The sequence below is a fragment of the Garra rufa genome, chromosome 17 (genome assembly GCF_049309525.1).
Source record: "Garra rufa chromosome 17, GarRuf1.0, whole genome shotgun sequence".
NCBI lineage: Eukaryota > Metazoa > Chordata > Actinopteri > Cypriniformes > Cyprinidae > Garra > Garra rufa.
In genome coordinates this window covers 41,117,345-41,138,765 of record NC_133377.1, presented here as the reverse complement: position 1 = coordinate 41,138,765, position 21,421 = coordinate 41,117,345, and positions in this window count along the sequence as shown.

Sequence of the window (21,421 nt, the reverse complement as noted above, 5' to 3'; positions counted from 1 at the left end):
TGCAATATTACGGTCTCTTTTTATTTAAAGTTATCCAAATAAATATTTATAAATACTTAAATACTTAATGCATGTGCCAAAAAAAAAAAAAAAAAAAATCATTGTGTTCTCAAACTAACTAATTACCCAGTATTTATTTTTTGAGAGTGGGTGTAATTGAAAGGAAATTACTGATGCAACCGATACAAATACAAATTGAACTATCATCTGAAAAATATTATGTAACATTATATTGCTACAATGTTTTAGTTTGTTTTTGTACAATGTTTCAAATTCCATTTTTTTCTTTCAGCTCAACATATAATGGTCTAATTAACATTATACCATGCTAATATTACAAAACCTGTTTTTTGATATTTTGAATGTGAAGCAAAACTCAAATAATAGACCAGACACCAATAACGAACAATTCTGTACTTTATTTAACGATCCCCTTAATCACTGTCATCTTGCTGTAAACAGGACAAAGCAAAGAATTGTGTTAGTGACTTTATTTTCGTCTTCAATTGCATTAAAAAAAACTCCTCATTTATAAGTTGCTTTGGATAAAAGCGTCTGCTAAATGAATAAATGTAAAATGTAATGTAAATGCATAAGGTAAAATAATTACTTTCTGGGAGGCAAATGTTGCTTCTTTTCTCATTCTTTTTGCAATCACCCGGTCAAATTCCTCAACTTCACTAAAATAAAAGATGAATGCCATTGTCAAAAATATTGTGTAATAATAATATTTTTTTTGCAAATGCAAATTACAAGCATACCTAGGGTGATAAGTAGGGCCACGAAGGAACACCTCCTCAGCCTCCTGCCAGGATAATGCCTGCAGCTCACATAGGCCATGAATGATGGCCTGTCCATATAAATAAATACATTAATTAATTAATGTATAAAACATTTCATATATGGCAATAATAGAAACAATCCAATTGACAAACATGTGCGGGCCTACCTCAGGAAAAAGAAAACAGTAAAATTAATATTGATCCATTTTAATACTTACGTTTTAAGAACTAATTTTAGTAGTCTATATAAATTATATAAAGTAAAATAATTACTCTGGCATTAATTAATTCAATTTATGGTTTTAGGAGAAAAGTTCCGATAATTTAAAAAAGGTAAATCTGATTAAATAATTAATGATGACATTCTTTGATATTAACACACTTAATGTATTTAATTGGTCTACTTTAATGTCAACTAAATTTAACCAAATTTTTTACAATGGCTTGTCTACAAAAAGTCCAAGGTTAAAGGCTAACGTTAGCTATCAAAATATTTTCGGGGAAAAAGGCGAAAAAACATACATTAACGGCTCAAATTTTGTTACAAACTATCATTACAAATATTAAATAGACTGTTCATATGTTGGTGTATCGATGAGCTATAAAGTAGTTTGATTAAAAAAGAAATCATTGAATAAAATTGACGATACTTCACTTGTTTATCCATGTGTTTATCCGATCCAATTTGAAAGGTGGCGCTGTCTCGAAAAACGACGGGTCTGAGAATGCGGGACTCTGGGTGCGGGACTATAGATGCAGCAGGCTCCGAGTCTGCAGCTTCATACTACTCGGTAGGATAGGTGTGTCATCACACGCTGACCAATCACGGGTTACGCTACAGGTAAACTTTTTGCCTAGTATTGCCACTCTAGAGCGCCGCCCATCGGATAGTAAAGCAACAGCGCAGGCGGAAAAGAATACCAAAGGGTTCACGGCTAATATTATAAATACATTTTTAAACGAAGCACTATATAAAAAAAAACATGTACTCATATATACTCACATCATTATAGTTAAAATATATATAGCCGCGTAGGTAATCTTCCGGATGATAGAATCCCGCGAACCAATCAGATCCCTCGAATCTCATCACGTGACCTTCCCTCAGACGCGCTCTAGAGTGTCCGCTCTAGTTTTTACGTTGAGATTCATCGGCTTGTCGAGCTCGCGCTCATGGCGGCTGCAGGCAGGGCGCGCGCAGTCCTGAAGCGCCTCAGTTTATGAACGCGAGAAGAAAGGAAAACGTTAAAAATGTGGCGGGGATAAACTAAACAGCCTCCGGTTTTGCGTTTTAAATAATGTTTGCAGAGGTAAGCCACGGTTTTCTCTCCCGACTCGGTCAGTTTGGTGTTTTCGCTGTGTTTCCCGCTACTGTTAGCTTAGCCGTGTGTTACCTGAACAGGTAAATAACACACACACATTGAAGTACACACTTGGTTACACACGTTAACGCGCACACGACTTGTGTGCGGGATTACAAGCATTAATGCGATGAGATTAGATGTTTCTGAGCGCTGATAGTCTAAGGCTAGCTCGGCTAACATCAGCTGTCTGTGTGTATTTACATCGTATATGTGTGTTTACATGAGGACTGTGTGTGTGACAGCTGTGTGTATAGGGACCGTGGGTGGAGATGAGGGGCTTTTGTGTGTTTTCTTCGTGCTTCGGCTTGTTGATGTTGAGAATGGCTGGAAAATGACAGATGCGTCGTGGCATGTGTGTGAAACTCTTCTTACTGTCATACATTTGTGTTTGTGTCATTCGAGCCTCTGATCATGAATTTGCACTAACATAATGTCAGTTTTGTGTGTATGGGATGATTAAAGCGTTGTAGTCTAGTTTGCAAAGTTGTTTATGATGACATTCCTGATAACAGACACTTGTTTTGTGTGTCACTACGTTCTTTCAGTATCTGATCATATGTTTATATTAACACTAACAGCCTTTTACAAACGTTAAAAGTTCAGGTCATGCATTTGTTTATATGATGAAAAGCCTGGTTTTGTTTGTGTTGCACCTGTTTTATTTTGTTTTAACCTGTCATTGTATGTTTATTGTTTACTAAAACAAAAAAATATAAATTAGTAGTGAGAAAATGTAGACCAGATGGTAGCATCGGTTCCATTTGTTGCCTTTATGAGAGAATTAAACTAATACAGATGTTGTCTGCATGATTTTTATGTATGTGACCATGCACCACAAAACCAGTCTTGCAGCTATGAAGATATTTTGTAAAATTCATATCATAAATATATCAAATATATTAAACTTAATTTTTGATTAGTAGTATGCATTGCTAAGACCTTTATTTGCATGACTTTAAAGGTGATTTTCTCAATATTTAGATTTTTAAATAGCCAAATACTGTCCTATCCACAGCTTTCAGATGATGTATAAATCTCAATTAAAAAAAAAATTACCCTTATGACTGGTTTTGTGGTCCAGGATCACATATAATATGATTTTTTTTGGTATCAAGACAACATTTGCAAACATAAAGACAACTAAAAAAATGTTCCTTTCAATACATTTGATGATGAGCTAAAGAGTATATTTGTAATTATAAGTATTACACTATAAACTTTGAGTTTTACAAATATTTTTACAGTAAATAATTCAAATGTATATGAAAACATCTTTCTTAAAAAATTAAATCTTAAAACATTCTCAATATTTATTTAAAAAAATATATTTTTTATAAATATTTAGAATGTTTTTATTTTTATATTTTACATTTTTATTTTAGTTATAACGTGTCAGTAACTTTGTTGTTTTTGTGTTATTTTAATTAGTTATTTTAAATACTATTGTAAATAGTTTTTATTTTTTGATTTAGTTAAGTTATATTAGTACTTCAACTTAATTAAATAAAAAAAATAGAAATGGTGCCAAATTAAAAAAATATATATTTTCAGTTAAGCATCTTTATTTTATTTTATTAAAAATATTAATGATCATTTGGACAACTTTAAAGGTGATTTTCTCAATATTTACTTTTTTTTTTTTTTTTGCAACCTCAGATTCCAGATTTTCAAATAGTTGTATCTTGGCAAAATATTATCCTCTAACAACAATAATAACAATAACAACATGTCAGTGGAAAGCTTATATATTCAGCTTTCAGATAATGTATAAATCTCAATTAAAAAAAAATACAAATATAATATGAAACAAACAAAATATTCCTTTGAATAAATTTGATGATGAGCTATAGTGTATTATAGTGTAAATTATAAGTATTACACCATAAATTCACCAAGAATTTAAATATATATGAAAACAGCTTCCTTAAAAAATTAAAAAAGCAAGTATTTTCTTTGAAAATGTACATTAACTTCACAAGGGTCTATTTTCAAAAGTGAGTAATTTAGAAAAGTCAATGCAAAACAGGCAGTTAGGCGAAATACTGTGATTAAACATTGAACGTTTACAGGGTAAAAGAAACTTTCAGCAACTTTGTTGGGCAGAGGGCTTTTTTTTTTGTCAAAGAAGCCAGAATTCTTTCCATTCCAGTTGGATGATGAGGTTGGTCAAGATAAGCCTGGCTTTATGAGACTGGTCTTATTTGTGAGTGCTATTTCAGTTTCTGAGCATGTCATTGTAAAGTGACAAACTTGTTTGGGCTCTAAGCAATGTTTAAACTTATGCAAACGTTGTGGTATATATAGTTGGTTAAGACGGCAAGATAACAGTCTGGCTGCATGATGTTTATTTTGTTTGTGGATGTGCCATTTCAGCTTCTAAATGTCTCAAAAAAGCCTGTTTTGGCTGACATTTAAAGGATTAGTTCAACCAAAAATGAAAGTACTCACTCTTGGAATGGCAGATTTCTCCTAATCTATCACTCGCTCACCAGTGGATTCTCTGGAGTGAATGGGTGCCGTCAGAATGAGAGTCCAAACAGCTGATAAAAACATCAGAGTAATCCACACCGCTTCAGTCCATCAGTTAACATCTTATGAAGCCAAAAGTGTTTGTAAGAAACAAATCCATCATTAAGACGTTTTAACGTCACTTCTGGCTAAAATTTGAGTCCATAATCTATAATAACGCTTTCTCAAGTGGAAGCCATGGAAAGAGTTTGTCTCTGACATCAAAATTCACCAAAATATTTGTTTAGAGCTGTTTGGGCTTGTAAACGGTGCTCTGTCTGTTTCTAGTTCACTCCTGATTCAGAAAAAATGACCTTTCACTGCACGACTCATGAACATGAACATGAACAGAAAAAGTCTTAAAAATCAAATAGTAATAAATGTAATAAACCTTATTATTTTGTGAATGGGTGTGTTACCTTTTATTTTAGAAGTAAGCGATTGTTAAAATACTGTATGCCAATATTGTAGTGTAGCTAGTTATGATGACAGGCCTGATTACAGTCTGTTTGTATGATACTTGTCCTGTGTTGGGGTTATTTCAGTCAATAATCCAAAGGTAAAATTATCTACAGGTTAAACACCTGTTTAGTTATTTAGTCAAGCTTGCCAGTTGATTGCATGCCATATTTTTAATTACTGAAAATCATGCATTTCTTTCAGTTTCTGAGCATGTCATTGTAAAGTGACAAACTTGTTTGGGCTGTAAGCAGTGTTTAAATTTATGCAAACGTTGTGGTATATATAGTTGGTTATGACGGCAAGATAACAGTCTGGCTGCATGATACTTATTTTGTTTGTGGATGTGCCATTTCAGCTTCTAAATGTCTCAAAAAAGCCTGCTTTGGCTGACATTTAAAGGAATAATTCATCCAAAAATAAATGAAAGTGCTCACTCTTAGACCATGTTTGGTCAGATTTGGAGAAATGTGCCATTCCATTACTTGTTCACCAGTGGATTCTCTGGAGTGAATGGGTGCCGTCAGAATGAGAGTCCAAACAGCTGATAAAAACATCAGAGTAATCCACACCGCTTCAGTCCATCAGTTAACATCTTGTGAAGCCACAAAGCTGTGTTTGCAAGAAACAAATCCATCATTAAGACATTTTAACATCGCTTCTGGCTAAAGTATGAGCCTATAATCTATAATAACGCTTTCTTAAGTGGAAAAAGTCCATCTCCATGGAAAGAGTTTGTCTCTGACATCAAAATCCACCAAAATTTTTGTTTAGAGCTGTTTTGGCTTGTAAACGGTGCTCGATCTGTTTCAATTTCTCTCCTGATTCAGAAAAGATGACTTGTGAAGGAAATATTATGGATAGATGACTCATGAACATGAACAGTAAAAGTCTTAGAAATCAAATAGTGATAAATGTGGGAACCTTATTATTTTGTGAATGGGTGTGTTACCTTTTGTTTTAGCTTGTAAGCGATTGTTAAAATACTGTATGCAAATATTGTAGTGTAGCAAGTAATGATGACAGGCCTGATTACATGCTGTTTGTATGATACTTGTCCTGTGTTGGGGTTATTTTAGTCAATAATCCAAAGGTTAAATAATCTACAGGTTAAACACCTGTTTAGTTTTAGTCAAGCTTGCCAGTTGATTGCATGCCATATTTTTAATTACTGAAAATCCTGCATTTATTTTTAGTTTCTGAGTCATTGTAAAGTGACAAACTTGTTTGGGCTCTGTTTAAACTTATGCAAACGTTGTGGTATATATAGTTGGTTATGACCGCAAGATAACAGTCTGGCTGCATGACACTTATTTTGTTTTTTGGATGTGCCATATCAGCCTCTAAATGTCTCAGAAAAAAAGCTTGTTTTGGCTGACATTTAAAGGAATAGTTCATCCAAAAAAGAAAGTACTCACTCTTAGATTTGGAGAAATATGCCATTCCATCACTTGCTCACCATTGGATAATCTGGAGTGAATGGGTGCCATCAGAATAAGAGTCTAAACAGCTGAAAAAAAAAAAAATCAGAGTAATCCACACTGCTTCAGTCCATCAGTTAACATCTTGTAAAACCAAAAGCTGTGTTTGTAAGAAACAAATCCATCATGAAGACATTTTAACATCACTTCTGGCTAAAGTATGAGCCTATAATCTATAATAACGCTTTCTTAAGTGGGAAAAGTCCATCTCCATGGAAAGAGTTTGTCTCTGTCATCAAAATCCACCAAAAATTTTGTTTAGAGCTGTTTTGGCTTGTAAATGGTGCTCTGTCTGTTTCTGTTTCTCTCCTGATTCAGAAAAGACTTTTTCACTGCACGACTCATGAACATGAACAGGAAAAGTCTTAGAAATCAAATAGTGATAAATGTGGGAACCTTATTATTTTGTGAATGGGTGTGTTACCTAGGGTTGTCACGATACCATAAAAATGACTTGCGATACTATACCAGCTGAAGTATCGCGATACCAAGTAGTATCACGATACCATGCAGTATTCTGTTCATTTAAAATTCAATTCTACAAAATGAATCTAAATTTCATAAATATAAAGATGTAAATGAAAACATTTTCTCTGAATACTTCATTAATGTGAATGAATGACTGGCTATTGTTATCCATGAAATCATGTAAACGAAAGTCATCTTAGCATAGCACAGAAGTTGCATGGAGTGACATTTAGATGTGGTATTTATACATGTACACTGTACTTATAATTGCATAAGTAATGTTATAAGATTATTGTTTTAAATACAAAACTCTGAATATAGAAATATGTTGGAAAATAATGTAATATGATGGGAAACTTAAACCCGTCAGCAGGTGGCAGAAGTGTTCATGATTGAATCACTGAGTCATTCAAACGATTCTTTCAAAACAGCTGAATCATTCAGGGGTGAATCAAATGACTCGTTTTTATGAATGGCTCAGTGAATCAGTGATTCGCCCAAACCAACGCGGATTCGGATTCAAACACAGAAACGAAACTAAAACATCTTGCTCGTGTCATATTGCTGAACTGCAGGAGCATTTTTGCTCGCATATCTTGAAAATTCTAAGTTAGCAGCTTCTATATTAAAACGTATTCATTAATGTTATATATGTATAATGATTGATTGGAACACAGCGCAAAGCCACTATGTTAATGAATGGGATTGCATTTGTGATCGCAAAGATGCTTCCAGAAACGAATTATTACACTTGTTCTAAAAGTGGGCAAATGAATAAAAATGCGAAAATACTTTCTTGTAAAACAATTTGATGTTTAATAAGTGATTCTTGAGCTGCTATTTTTTAAATAGCATTACGGTCTGAATCAGACCCTCTCTTCTGATAAACTGCAGCGTAAACAATGACGTGCGTGTGCAACTTCTCATTTCAAACTGAACTGAAGCGTCGGGAAACACTGAATACCATATAAAGCGTATACACAGCCTGTACTACACAAAGCACAGCAGAAATACATTTTGGCAATCAAGTTGTAATGTTTCTTCTGGCGTGCATGTTCAAATGAACGTTTTAAACAGTGTTCCTACTGTGCATACAACATTTCTTACGGGACTACCGTTTTCAAAAATGCAATGGCACCGCGGGTATTTTTAAACTTTAGTATCGCGATACTATCGTAGTACCGGTATACCGTGCAACCCTAGTGTTACCTTTTGTTTTAGCTTGTAAGCGATTGTTTGCAAATATTGTAGTGTAGCAAGTAATGATGACAGGCCTGATTACAGTCTGTTTGTATGATACTCAGGGCTCGCAAAATCGCTAGCCCGACGTCCCGGGGCTATTGTGTTTTCCAGTCGGGCTACCAAAATGTTTGACCGGACTGCCCGATGGGCTATCATAAAGTACAGGGCTTCTGAGGTCCTTAAAAACTCCTCAATTTAGTTTTATCAAATTTAAGGCCATTAAAAGTTTTAAATATGTTAAATAGTAAAAGAAAAATCTTAATAATAATATTAAGGGGTCTTACAGTTGATGACGGAAAGACGAGAATCGCGATAGGGCTGGATTAAGTTCCAAAACGCAATGATGTCATTGAATAAAAATATACGTACTACACGTTTCAAAGTCAAAACGCCACACGGATGTCTTTATATGAATGTATCTGAAGGGAGCCGACTGTCCTCAGAAACGTATCGTTGGTATTTTCATTTCATGCCTGATAAAACTGCGTTAATGCTGCTTTGTATACAGCCGTTACTAGGGAAACCGTAATATTTCAGCACTCCTAAAGCGCCCCCTCGTGACAGAGTTAACGTGAAAGAAGTTCATGTGCCTTCTAAAAATATAAACAATTAAGACAGTAATATTTATGTTTTTAATAAATCTAATAAATTATGTACTTAATGTATCCCTTTTAAATGGTATAAAGGCTGAAATGCCATTGTATAAGATATTTTGTTTTTGAACCTGTATCTGAATTATAAATCATTTTATGACTGAATATTATATTGTACATTGTCCAACCCCACTTCATTTTACTTGTGCAGCTCTTCAAAATAAAGAAATTGCCTGAAATTGATATTTTAAAATTCTGCAGATAAACTAAATAGTGAAATAAAATTCTTTCCTTGATATTTGTTTATATTTGTGTATTGAAAACATTTTTGATTGACATCTGATTTTCTATATTTAAAAAGAAAATTGTCTTTTTTTTATTTGGGCTAGTTAAATTAATTTTCGGCCTACCAAAATCTGAAGAGTACCTGCCCGAAGGGCTACCAGAGATTTTGAAATTTTGCGAGCCCTGATACTTGTCCTGTGTTGGGGTTATTTTAGTCAATAATCCAAAGGTTAAATAATCTACAGGTTAAACACCTGTTTAGTTTTAGTCAAGCTTGCCAGTTGATTGCATGCCATATTTTTAATTACTGAAGATCATGCATTTATTTCAGTTTCTGAGCATGTCATCGTAAAGTGACAAACTTGTTTGGGCTATAAGCAGTGTTTAAACCTATGCAAACGTTGTGGTGTATAAAATTGGTTATGACGGTAAGATAACAGTCTGGCTGCATGATGTTTATTTTGTTTTTTTTTTGGATGTGCCATTTCAGCCTCTAAATGTCTCTAAAAAGCTTGTTTTGGCTGACATTTAAAGGAATAGTTCATCCAAAAGTACTCACTCTTAGATGTTTGTTGGTCAGATTTGGAGAAATATGCCATTCCATCACTTGCTCACCAATGGATTATCTGGAGTGAATGGGTGCCGTCAGAATGAGAGTCCAAACAGCTGATAAAAACATCAGAGTAATCCACACCGCTTCAGTCCATCAGTTAACATCTTGTGAAGCCAAAAGCTGTGTTTGTAAGAATCAAATCCGTCATTAAGACATTTTAACGTCACTTCTGGCTAAAATTTGAGCCCATAATCTATAATGAGGATTTCTCAAGTGGAAACCATGCGAAAATTGTAGTGTAGCTAGTAATGATGACAGGCCTGATTGTAGTCTTATTGTATGATACTTGTCCTGTGTTTCAGGTCAATAATTCAAAGGTAATTTGATGATGAGCTAAAGAGTATATTTGTAATTATAAATATTACACCATAAATTTAGAGTTTTATCTATATTTTTACAGGAAAGAATATAACCCTTGTGCGACCTTATGGACATTTTTGTCCATTTCAGTTTCATTTCTTTCAAAAAATCAATTTTACCCTCTATACAAAAAATACTCACACTCAGGACATTAAGGACAAAAATGTCCACATTGAAACCCATTAAAACTGCAATTATTTATGCAATATTTGCTACTAGGCATCCATTCTATCGGCAAGGCTTCAAATTTGACATTTTTACAATTTTTTTACTAGATTGTGCCATTTTTTTAGTTAAGCATCTTTCTTTGATTAAATTTGGTTTATTAAAATATTAATTATCATTTGGACAACTTTAAAGGCGATTTTCTCAATATTTAAGTGTTTTTGCACCCTCATATTCCAGATTTTCAAATAGTTGTATCTTCGCCAAATACTGTCCTATAACAACAATGATAACAAAAACAATATGTCAGTGGAAAGCTTATTTATTTAAATAATCTACAGGTTAAACACCTGTTTAGTTTTAGTCAAGCTTGCCAGTTGATTGCATGCCATATTTTTAATTACTGAAAATCATGCATTTGTCAGATATTTCAGTGCTGTTTCTATGGCTGTATTTCGTCACCTGATTACAGGTGAATGAGGTGAATCCTCTTTAGTCACATGACCCGCTGTAAAAGCGTCCACACGTGTCTCTGCTGGCGTATTTTGCATTTAAAGGCTGGACCTTGAAGTTAATGCATTACTGCAAATGTTTTACTAGCTTGGTGAACCCAAGCATTTCAGGACAGCCTGCTGTGATTCATGTGACTCATTTCATTTATTTGCAGTAAATAAGAACATATAGGATTGAAGGAATGTCATGCTCAACAGGGTCTTCTCATGTCGCTTTCTGTTGTTTCCTCAGTGCTTCATGAGTAAATATTGAGAAGTATGCATACTTGCCCAGTGCACTGCTGGGTTGTGTGTCAACAGAGGAATGCAAAACTGTAAATGGGCAGCGCTTGACAAGAGTCAAGCTCGTATTACTACGAGAGTAGCTCAGTTCACCTGTGGGCTGAATCTGTCCCGACGCGCTCGATGTGCTCGCAGCATGTGCCCTGTTTATACTCGTCTGATTTGTCAGATATATGCTTATGTAAATCTCATCATCCGCTCATTATCAAAGCTTTGGGAAGCTCCTGTTATGGGGTGTTAATAAGCTGGTATTATTATCTAATACCGACAGGCTGTTAGTTCACAGTTACACCACATAACCTGTGAAATAAAGGAAGTGTTTAAAAAAAAAAATTATTAGGCCTTCAAGGTAGATAGACACATACACAGATAGATAGATAGATAGATAGATAGATAGATAGATAGAGTTATTTTTTGCTTTAGTTGAGTTATTTTAGTACTTCAACTTAAATGTTATTTTATTCTTTTATTTTATTAAATTTTATAAATATTTAGAATTCGTTTTTATTTTTCAGTTAAACATTTTTTATTTAATTTTTATATTTTATTTAATGTTTTTAATGTAATTTTGATTTTCATTAAATATTTTAAATATTTAGAATTTGTTTTTATTTTTGTAATATACATTTAAATTAATTATAAAGTGTCATTATTATTAGTTATTTTAAATACGTGATATAGTTTTTTGTTTTTTTAGTTTCGTTATTTTAGAACTTCAAAATGAACTAAATGAAAATTAGAAATGGTGCCAAAATTAAAAATTGTGTATTTTATTTCAGTTAAACATTTATTTAATTGTATTTAGAACATTACATTTAGAATTTGTTTTTATTTTTATATTTTACATTTAAATTAATTATAAAGTGTAATTTTTATTAGTTATTTTAAATGCGTGATATAGTTTTTATTTTTGTTTTAGTTTAGTTATTTTAGAACTTCAACATAAACCAAATGAAAATTAGAAAGGGTGCCAAAATGAAAAATGTTATATTTTATTTCAGTTAAATATTTATTTAATTGTATTTAGTTTTATGAAATTTTATAAACATTTAGAATTTGTTTTTACTTTTATATTTTACTTTTTCATTTTAATTTATAAAGCATCAGTAATTTTGTTGTTTTTGTGTCATTTTTATTAGTTAATTTAAATATGCAATATAGTTTTTATTTTTGTTTTACTTTATTTATTTTAGTACTTTAACTTAAACTAAATGAAAATTAGAAATGGTGCCAAAATTTATTTTTTTAAATTATTTTTTATTTTATTAAATGTTATAAATATTTAGTATTTGTTTTTATTTTTATATTTTACATTTTCATTTTATTAAAAAGTGTCAGTATTTTTTGTTGTTTTTTTGTAATTTTTATTAGTTATTTTAAATGTAAATGTAAATGTTTTAAAAGTAGAAATTAAGTAGAAATGGTGGGGGAAAAAAGAAAAAAAAAGTATATTTTATTTCAATTAAACATTTATTTCATTTTATTACATTTTATAAATATTTACAATTTCCATTTTAATTTTAGATACGGTTTTAGTACTTTTGTTGTGGTTTTGTCATCTTTTTGAAAACATGTATTTGAAAAGTATAATGTAGCTATAATGTGGTCTGTAAAGAGCTTGTACTCTTTTTCTCTGTAAGTGCTGAAGGTTTATATCTGGATTATACACACAGCGTTTGATCTCAGGACAGCGGCACTCGAGCCTTGGGTATTTACACCGCTCTTAAAATAGACCTCAGTGACCAGCCTGAATTAATGGCGAAGCCTGATGAGTTTTGTGAAAGATCACACTTGGAAACCTTTGGGAACTTTTTGGCACAGTGATCATTTTATGAGCTCTTATTGCAGATTCTCCGTCCAGCTTTACCAGGTCAGACTGTGCATAATAGCTAAGGATATTCAGGCCAACAGCATTGGTTCACACTGCCATGCAGCGTAATGTTAATGAAGGCGGAGCTTGTTTTCAGCAGGTGATTGAATGACAGCCAGTGGATTATAATCTTAACCTGGTTAAAGTCTTCACTGACCCGTCCTGTGAGGACGCAGCAGGACAGAATGAGATCATCGCTGTTAAGAGACTACAGCTTTACACCTTTCCATTAACAAATGACTGATTGATTGGTTTATCTATCCGATTGTAATAATGTCCCCTCGCATCTGTCCTCGAAAGCTCACAGCGTGTCTGTCTTTCCTCCGATATGGAGATTGTGATGTGCTCTATTGTGAAAACACGGTAAAGGTAAAATGGTTTGTTGGATTATTGTGTGTTTGACGACAAAGAGCAGCTTTAGTTTTTCTAGCCTGTAATCTGCTTTTATCTTCTTTAGAGGTTAGTTTGGTGGTGATAAGGACTGAAACATGTTTTTCAGAGCACACTGAGAAATCCCCACAGTCAAGGGCGATTTCCAAACACTTAGATTGTATGTGCATTTGTACAAGAGCACTGTAAAAAATGATTCATTGAATTTACTAAAAATTAAGGTAAGTGTTTGCAATCAATTTATTTTAACTGCATTTAAGTAAAAAAAAAACATTTGAAAGTTAGTCAACAAAATTTGTTTATTAAATGTAGCTAAAATAAATGGATTGCAACCACTTACCAGTGAATCATTTTTTTCAGTGAGTGTTTATCTAAAAAAAACATTATGTATGAAATGCTTACACTGTAGTCAAAAGGTTTCGAATGGTAAGATTTGTTTTTTTTTTTATGTCTCTCCTGCTCACCAAGCCTGCATTTATTTATTTAAATAATTGTTTTCTATTTGAATGTGTTTTAAAATGAAATTTATTCTTGTGATTTCAACGCTGAATTTTTAGCATTATTACTCCATTCACATGATCCTTCAGAAATCATTCTAAGATTTGCTGCTCAAAAACATTTATTATTATTATGTTGAAAACAGCTGAGTATAATTTTTTTTTTAGGTTTCTTTGAGTAGAAAGTTCAGAAGAACAGCATTGATCTGAAATCGAAACCTTATGTTATAAATGACTTTATCACCACTTTTGATCAATTTAAAGCATCCTTGCTAAATAAACGTATTAATTTCTATAATTTCTTTGCCACAATAAAAATATACTGACTCCAAGCTTTTGAATGGTATAGTGTTTGTTACAAAAGCTTTTTATTTCAGATTTTTATTTTATTTTTATTTTATTTCTATTCATCAAAGAATCCTAAAAAAACACTTAACTGGTTTAAATATTATTATTATTATTATTATTATTATTAATAAAAATAATAAGCGGTTCTTGAACAGCAAATCAGCATATTAGAATGATTTCTAAAGGATCAAGTGACACTGAAGACTGGAGTAATTATGATGAAAATTTAGCTTTGATCACAGGAATAAAATAAATTAAATATATTCAAATAGAAAACTGTTATTTTAAATAGTAAAAATATTTTAACATTTTACTGTTTTTCTGTACTTTGGATCAAATAAATGCTGGCTTGATGAGCAGAAGAGATTTATTTAAAAAAACATTAAAAATCTTACTGTTAAAAAAACCTTTGACTGGTAGTGTATATTAACTAGTCATAGTGCATAAATAGTTTGGCTTTATGATTAAACTAGACCTTTTGATAACACCAGTGAATGTTGATTGAAAATAGCTTTTTCTTAGTCTAGTTTTAGTTGAATTGATGTAGTGGTTAACATCATGCCGGACAATAAAACAGGTAATAAAAACCCAGAGACTTATAATGAATCAAAGAGACCCAGAAGGTCCAGGACTCTTATAAGTTGAGTCTTAAAGTTTTTTGACGACGTTACACTCTTAAAAATAGTTTCTAGAAGGGTGTTTTTGCAGTGATGCCATAAAAAAACATTTTTGGTTCCCCAAAGAACCTTTCATTGAACAGTTCTTAAAATAACTGCTTTGAAAAAACATTTTAAAAATCTAAAGAACCTTTTCTGCATTTGAAAGGTTCCATGGATGTTCAAGGTTCTTCATGGAACCATCGATGCAAATAAAGAACCCATTATGTTTAAGAGTGTATGTTAAAGAAATATTTCAAAATACAGTTTAATAGCCGGTCAGTTCACCTGCAATTGGAAGTTAGACCCTGATGATGTTAACAAAACAGGTTCAATATCTTCAGTTGTGTTAGTTTTTTACCTGTACTGAATGTTCATACAGAACACAGCAACATAATATAAAATTGTCATTTGCTTTGCTCTAATAGTGTTGTGTTGTTTCAGCAAGAATAGTTTGCCAGCAGCTGCTTTGCGGTTCTGTGACGTTCCACCCGTGTCAAAGCCTGTTTGTTTGCCCCTCTAACAACACATACGTGCATTGTGTGGCATAAAACAATCTCTAGAAAGCTACAGCAGCCAGTTTGTTACACCATTTGACCAGATCCACAGGATGTCAGCACGAGTCATGAATGGCCTGCTGTGGCCAGATGATTCAACAGGTTACAGAGGCCAGCGGGTCAGGACTAGGTTTTGTGGTCCATAAAGGGTAAATCAGTGCTTTCATGTGGTTTAAAGGTCTTGTGTAGCCAGAGTTTTAACATTGCGGCTTATTCTGGCCAAGAACTGCCCACTTTGACCAGAAGAGACCATCTGATTGACAAAGAGACCAGCCATTCATCTTTTAATGTGATGTTCAGCAGTTTATATGCAATAATAGATCTTTTTTCATGGTTCGTAGAAGGTGCTTAAAGTGCTTGAAGTACTTGAGTTTGACTTTTTGGAATTTAAGGACTGGAAAACCCTTGAAAATAGCAATATTCCTGAAGAGCAGGGTTCGTACGGGTGCTTGAATTCCTTGAAAATGCTTGAATTTTAATGTAGTGTTTTCAAGGTTTGAAAAATGCTTGGATTTTGGATGAAGTGCTTGAAAGTGCTTGAATATGCAGTTGCATCGGTTTCATATTAATTCGCTTTCATACTAAATAGTTATTTTTTGTTATGCTTATAATATGTAAAAAAAAAAAAAAAAAACAGCTCCGCTGGAGTGTGCACGTGAGGCTGTAGTGTGATCTGCCGGTCTTTCTTGATGCGCGCCCTCTGATGGAACAGAGCGGTAGATAAAACATGCCAGTTATCAGGAGGTTGTTGCATCAGTCCTTGATGGCTTGAAAATGACAAATAAGAATTATGTTTAAAACGAGAATTTGGGGATCGCAAAATTGCCAGCCCGATGTCCCGGGGCTATTGTGTTTTCCAGTAGGGCTACCAAAATGTTTCACCGGAAATCTTAAAGTAGTGGGCTCGTGCTAGTCATTACAAACTCATCAATTTAGCCGTATCAAAGTTAAGGCCATAAAATTTTTTAAATGTATTAAATAGTATAAGAAAAGGCTTAATTATAAGTTTAAGAGTTAGGGACGGAAATACGATAATCGCGATAGGGCTGGATAAAACTTCAAATGGGAATGATGTCATACTGAATAAACATACACACTGCACGTTTCAAAGTCAAAACGCGGCACGGATGTCTTTATATGAATGTATCTGAAGGGAACCGACTGTCCTCAGAAACGTGTCTTTGGCATTTACATTTCATGCCTGATAAAACTGCGTTAATGCTGATTTGTGTACAGCCGTTACTAGGAAACCGTAAAATTTCAGCACTCCTAAAGCGCCCCCGTGACAGGGAATGAATTTGCGAATATTCAGCTGTTTAGTAAGATTATTACAAATATTGGCCCATTTTTTTATGCAGCAAACACATAAGAGTTGTAAATGTAAAAGTTATGTGCTTTCTAAAAATCTAAACAATTAAGACAGTCATATTTGTTTTAAATAAATTATACTTGATATATCCATTTTAAAGGTATAAAGGCTGAAATGCCATTGTATAAGATGTTTTGTTTTTGCGAAAATCTGAATTATAAATCGTCATTTTATGGCTTAATGTTACTGTACATTGTTCAACCCCACTACGGTGTTCATTTTACTTGTGTAGCTCTTAAAAAGGGTCATAAATTGCCTTAAATTGATATTTAAAAATTCTGCAGATACACTGTAAATAATGAAAAAAAAAAATACCTTGATATTTGTGAATAGAAAATCAGATAGAAGTCTAAATGTCAATCAAAAATATTTTCAATGTTTAAAAAATGGTCTTTTTTCATTTGGGCCAGTTAAATTGTATTATCAATTTTATAGTGTCTTTTTGACTACCTTTTAGTACTTTTAGGCTGAAATGTGAAATGTATTTGTGAAAATCCTTCCAAGTTTTAGAAAGTTTTCAAGTTTTAGAATTTTAGTTTATCATATTTTTTTTTTTTACAGTCATTTTATACCAGTCATTAATGTGTTACCATAGACATTGCACTACTCCACTCATACAGTATTACTTTTATTTGTGCAGGTCTTAAAAAGCCTTTAAATTTTATTTTTTAAAATACTACAGATACTCAGTAAATTATATTAATTTTATATTTTAAATTATATAATTTGTATACTGAATGGTGACTATTAATATGGGGCAATGTTATATGAAATCTAGACAGTTGTTTTTTAATAGCACAATAACATCTGATTTAAAATTAAGAACTCATGTATGTGAATAAGTAATTTACCACAGTGCTGGAAAATCTTGAAAATGCACCTTGAAAGTGCTTGAAAAGTGCTTGAATTTTACTTTGGAAAAGGTGTAAGAACCCTGGAAGAGGGACCTGAAAAGTGCTTGAGTTATTAAAAGACAATGGGTCTATGAAATACATATTTAATTTTGTTATAGCACATATCTTTTTTATGCAAAATGCACGCAATTCAGAAAACATAACTTTTAATGTTAATGTCAGAAAACAATCAAGCTAAACGAGTAGTGTTACTGACAGTCATGTAAAACATGTCTGAAGATGCAAAAAGATGAACCAAATCAATTGAGTCATTTATGCTGGAACTGCTCCAATTGATTCAAACTTGTGACTTTGATCATTCGTTTTAAGTGATTCACTAGCAAAAACCAGGTCAAATTTATTTTTGAATTTCGACATCGTCGTTACAGTTTTAAAAAGCACGTAGTGATGGATAAAACAGAGCTTTTCGAGACTGAATCAGTTAAACCATTGCATCACAAAATGATTCACTATTTCAAAGCGCTCCAGTTGGATTGCGTATTGCAAATTATTTGTTTCAAATCGAGACTTCAAATCATGTATCACCAATCGTTTGATTTGCATTAAAATTTCGCATATCGCAAATGTTTAGTTTTAGATTGTGACTTTAAATCGCGTATCACGAATCATTTGATTCATGTCGGGACTTCTGATTTAGATTGGAAGGGGTTTGTGAATCATTTAGGGAATTGAATGATTCAAATCAAATGATTCGCGATAGAGCGCAGATCGTGAATCATTTGATTTAGATTGGATCTTCGGAGCAGATTTGTGAATCTTTTGCCTTAGATTGGAACTTCGGAGCGAGTTCGTAAATCTCTTGCTGTAGATCAGAACTTCAGAGCGTGGATCACGAATCATTTAATTCAGATCGGGACTTTGATGTGGGTTCACAAATTATTAGTTTTACATTAGGATTTCAGAGCGATTTCATGAAGCTTTTTTTCAGATTTTTTTCCCCCTTACAGTAGAAAACATCAAACCATTAATACAGTACAGTTATAAAAACAAAAAAGAAAGTATACACAAACACATCTCTTAATACAAATAACAGTGGTTTTACTATAGTAAAAGTGTAGTATACTTCATAATACTTTAGTAGTGCTTCACTTTATATTTGTGATTTTTTTAAATTAATATATTTTTATTTACCTCTTTATCTTTTTTTTTTTTTTAATTGTTCGATAAGTGAGATCTCTGATTGAAGTCCTTGAAAATAAAAAATAAAAAGTGCTTAAAGTCTTTGAAAGTCCTGGAATTTTGTTTTACAGTATCTGTATGAGCCCTGTCTTTTAATCTTTCGCAGTCTTTACTCTATTCACTTTTTCTCTCTTCTTTCTTTCTCTATTATGTTCACCTCTTTACTTCTCAGATCAATGTTTGATCATATTTTTGGCTGATGTTTATTTAACACACTTCAGCGTAGCAAGACACACTCCAGGTCCGACCCTTTAGATCCAGAGCGTGTGTGTGTGTGTGTGTGTGTGTGTGTGTGTGTGTGTGCTATCGACTCAGGAGAAGGAAGGGTAGGGTAAAGATTGGGTCACTGAGTTTCCTGTCCTGGCAAAAACAGGAAACCTGGCCATTGGACACATTCACAGTCACACTCGCTCCTCTCATCTGTGTCATCTCTAGTTTATTTCCTCCCTTCAGTTCTTTAGAAATCCTTTACCTGTCTGCTGAAAGCCCCTGCATTGTGTTTTCAGTTCTGATCTGGGCTAGTGTTGCACAATACACAGTTACTAAAAAGGTATCGCAATACCCTGCTTTTGAAAATGGTACCATTCCAGATTTTATTAGTACCGGTTCTTTAAGAATGCATTTTGATAAGAGCTGTATTTCCTGAGTAAAACACTGTTTAGGGCCCTATGATTACCACAAAGCGAAAATACGGACAGAATTGTGGGATCCAGCCATGAAGACGTCCTTTAATGTATAATGGGAAATATCATGGAATTTGCCTATGAAATTAAATGTGAATTCTGCACGTTCTGTGCATCTCTGTGTGAATGAATGGCACAGACATGTGGTTTTGTTTACTACACACATGCTGAAGAGCATGTGACACTCATAGTGTTAACAGATATTACTACACTCTAGAAAATAAGTTGTTTTAACTTAAAAAAGTAAGTGTTCATGCTGCCTTAATTTTAAGTTCACTCAACTCAAATATCCACGTTTTCATGTAGTACAATTTCATGTTGACCATTTTTTTTTTTTACTTTTTAAGTTAAACATTTTTTTCATAAGGGCCTATTCATTTAATTTGTGCCTTTGTTTTATTGTATTTGTCCTTTAGTTTGTTACTTGCATGTATGTTCTTATTATTAATGACAAAGATAAAATAACAAAAATGACACTGTAGGGAAAAAAGTTTCAACTTAAAGTGTTCATGCTGCCTTAAAAATTTAAGTTTACTCAACTCAAATATCCACGTTTTCATGTAGTACAACTTAACATTTCATGTTGACTAAACTTAAAATTTTAAGGCAGCATGAACATTTTAAGTTGAATCAACTTTTTTTTGGAAAATTATAAAACTGATTTCATAAGGGCCTTTGTCCTTTAGTTTGTTATTCACATCTATGTTCTTATTATTAATGACAAAGATAAAATAACAAAAATTACTACACTGTAGAAAAAAAAGTTGTTCTAACTTAAAAAGTATGTGTTCATGCAAGTGTTGATTCAAATATCCACGTTTTCATGCACTGTAAAAATGTTTCCTCAGTTTCAACTTAAAAACTTAAGTTTAGCAGTTGCCTTAAAATTTTAAGTTAAATCAACTTAAAAGTACTAGTCATTTTAACTCATTTTATTATCGTGAGTTGAAATGACTTGTAGTTTTAAGTTGATTTAACTTAAAATTTTAAGGCAAAACTGCTAAACTTAAATTTTTAAGTTGAAACTGGGGACATTTTTTTTTACAGTGTAGTACAACTTAACATTTCATTTTGACTAAACTTAAATTTTTTAGGCAGCATGAACACTTACTTTTTTAAGTTGAATCAACTTTTTTCTTTTTTCTTTTTTTACAGTGTATATCAATGATATCAATTGTTATTTTGAAATAAAACTATATCATAAAATACGATTTGGCATTATACTTTTAGCCAACTGACCAATGTAGCAAAGATCTCTACATATCTGTAGACTAGTTTCTCACCAAAGTCCTGTGTAGTGGCACTGACATGGGATTTTTATTTCATTTTTTTTAAGGGGCTAAAATGCTTTTTTTAATAGAATAACTATAACCTCCATTTTAAACATCATTTGATCACTTTTCCTGTTGTTCTGTGTTTGTCGTAGTATCGGTTCAGTAGTAGTATCGAGATATTTTAGTCAGGTATCATATCAACACTAATCATGGGCGAAATGCAGCTTGGCCATAATTGTAATGCAAGAACAATAGTCTGAGCTTTACTGATTATATCTGGAATGACTGAGAATCAAATTAAAGAGAGAAAAGCTCAGGAACTTTTACCTGTATGATCATTTTTAGACCCTTATGGTGTTCAGTTTCAGTTGTTCAGAAGCTGCAATCATCAGTCATGGTTTCCTATGTTGTACTATATAGTTGTACTATATTCATGCTGCTTTCATTTTGATCAATTAACGCTCTTCAGCATGAGCACTCAGTCGGCTAAAGATAAGAAATAATGTGATTAACTCTGTGTGTTTCAGGCCAGTCTGTCCATCTGGGGATGGGGGGGTCTGGGAGTCGTCC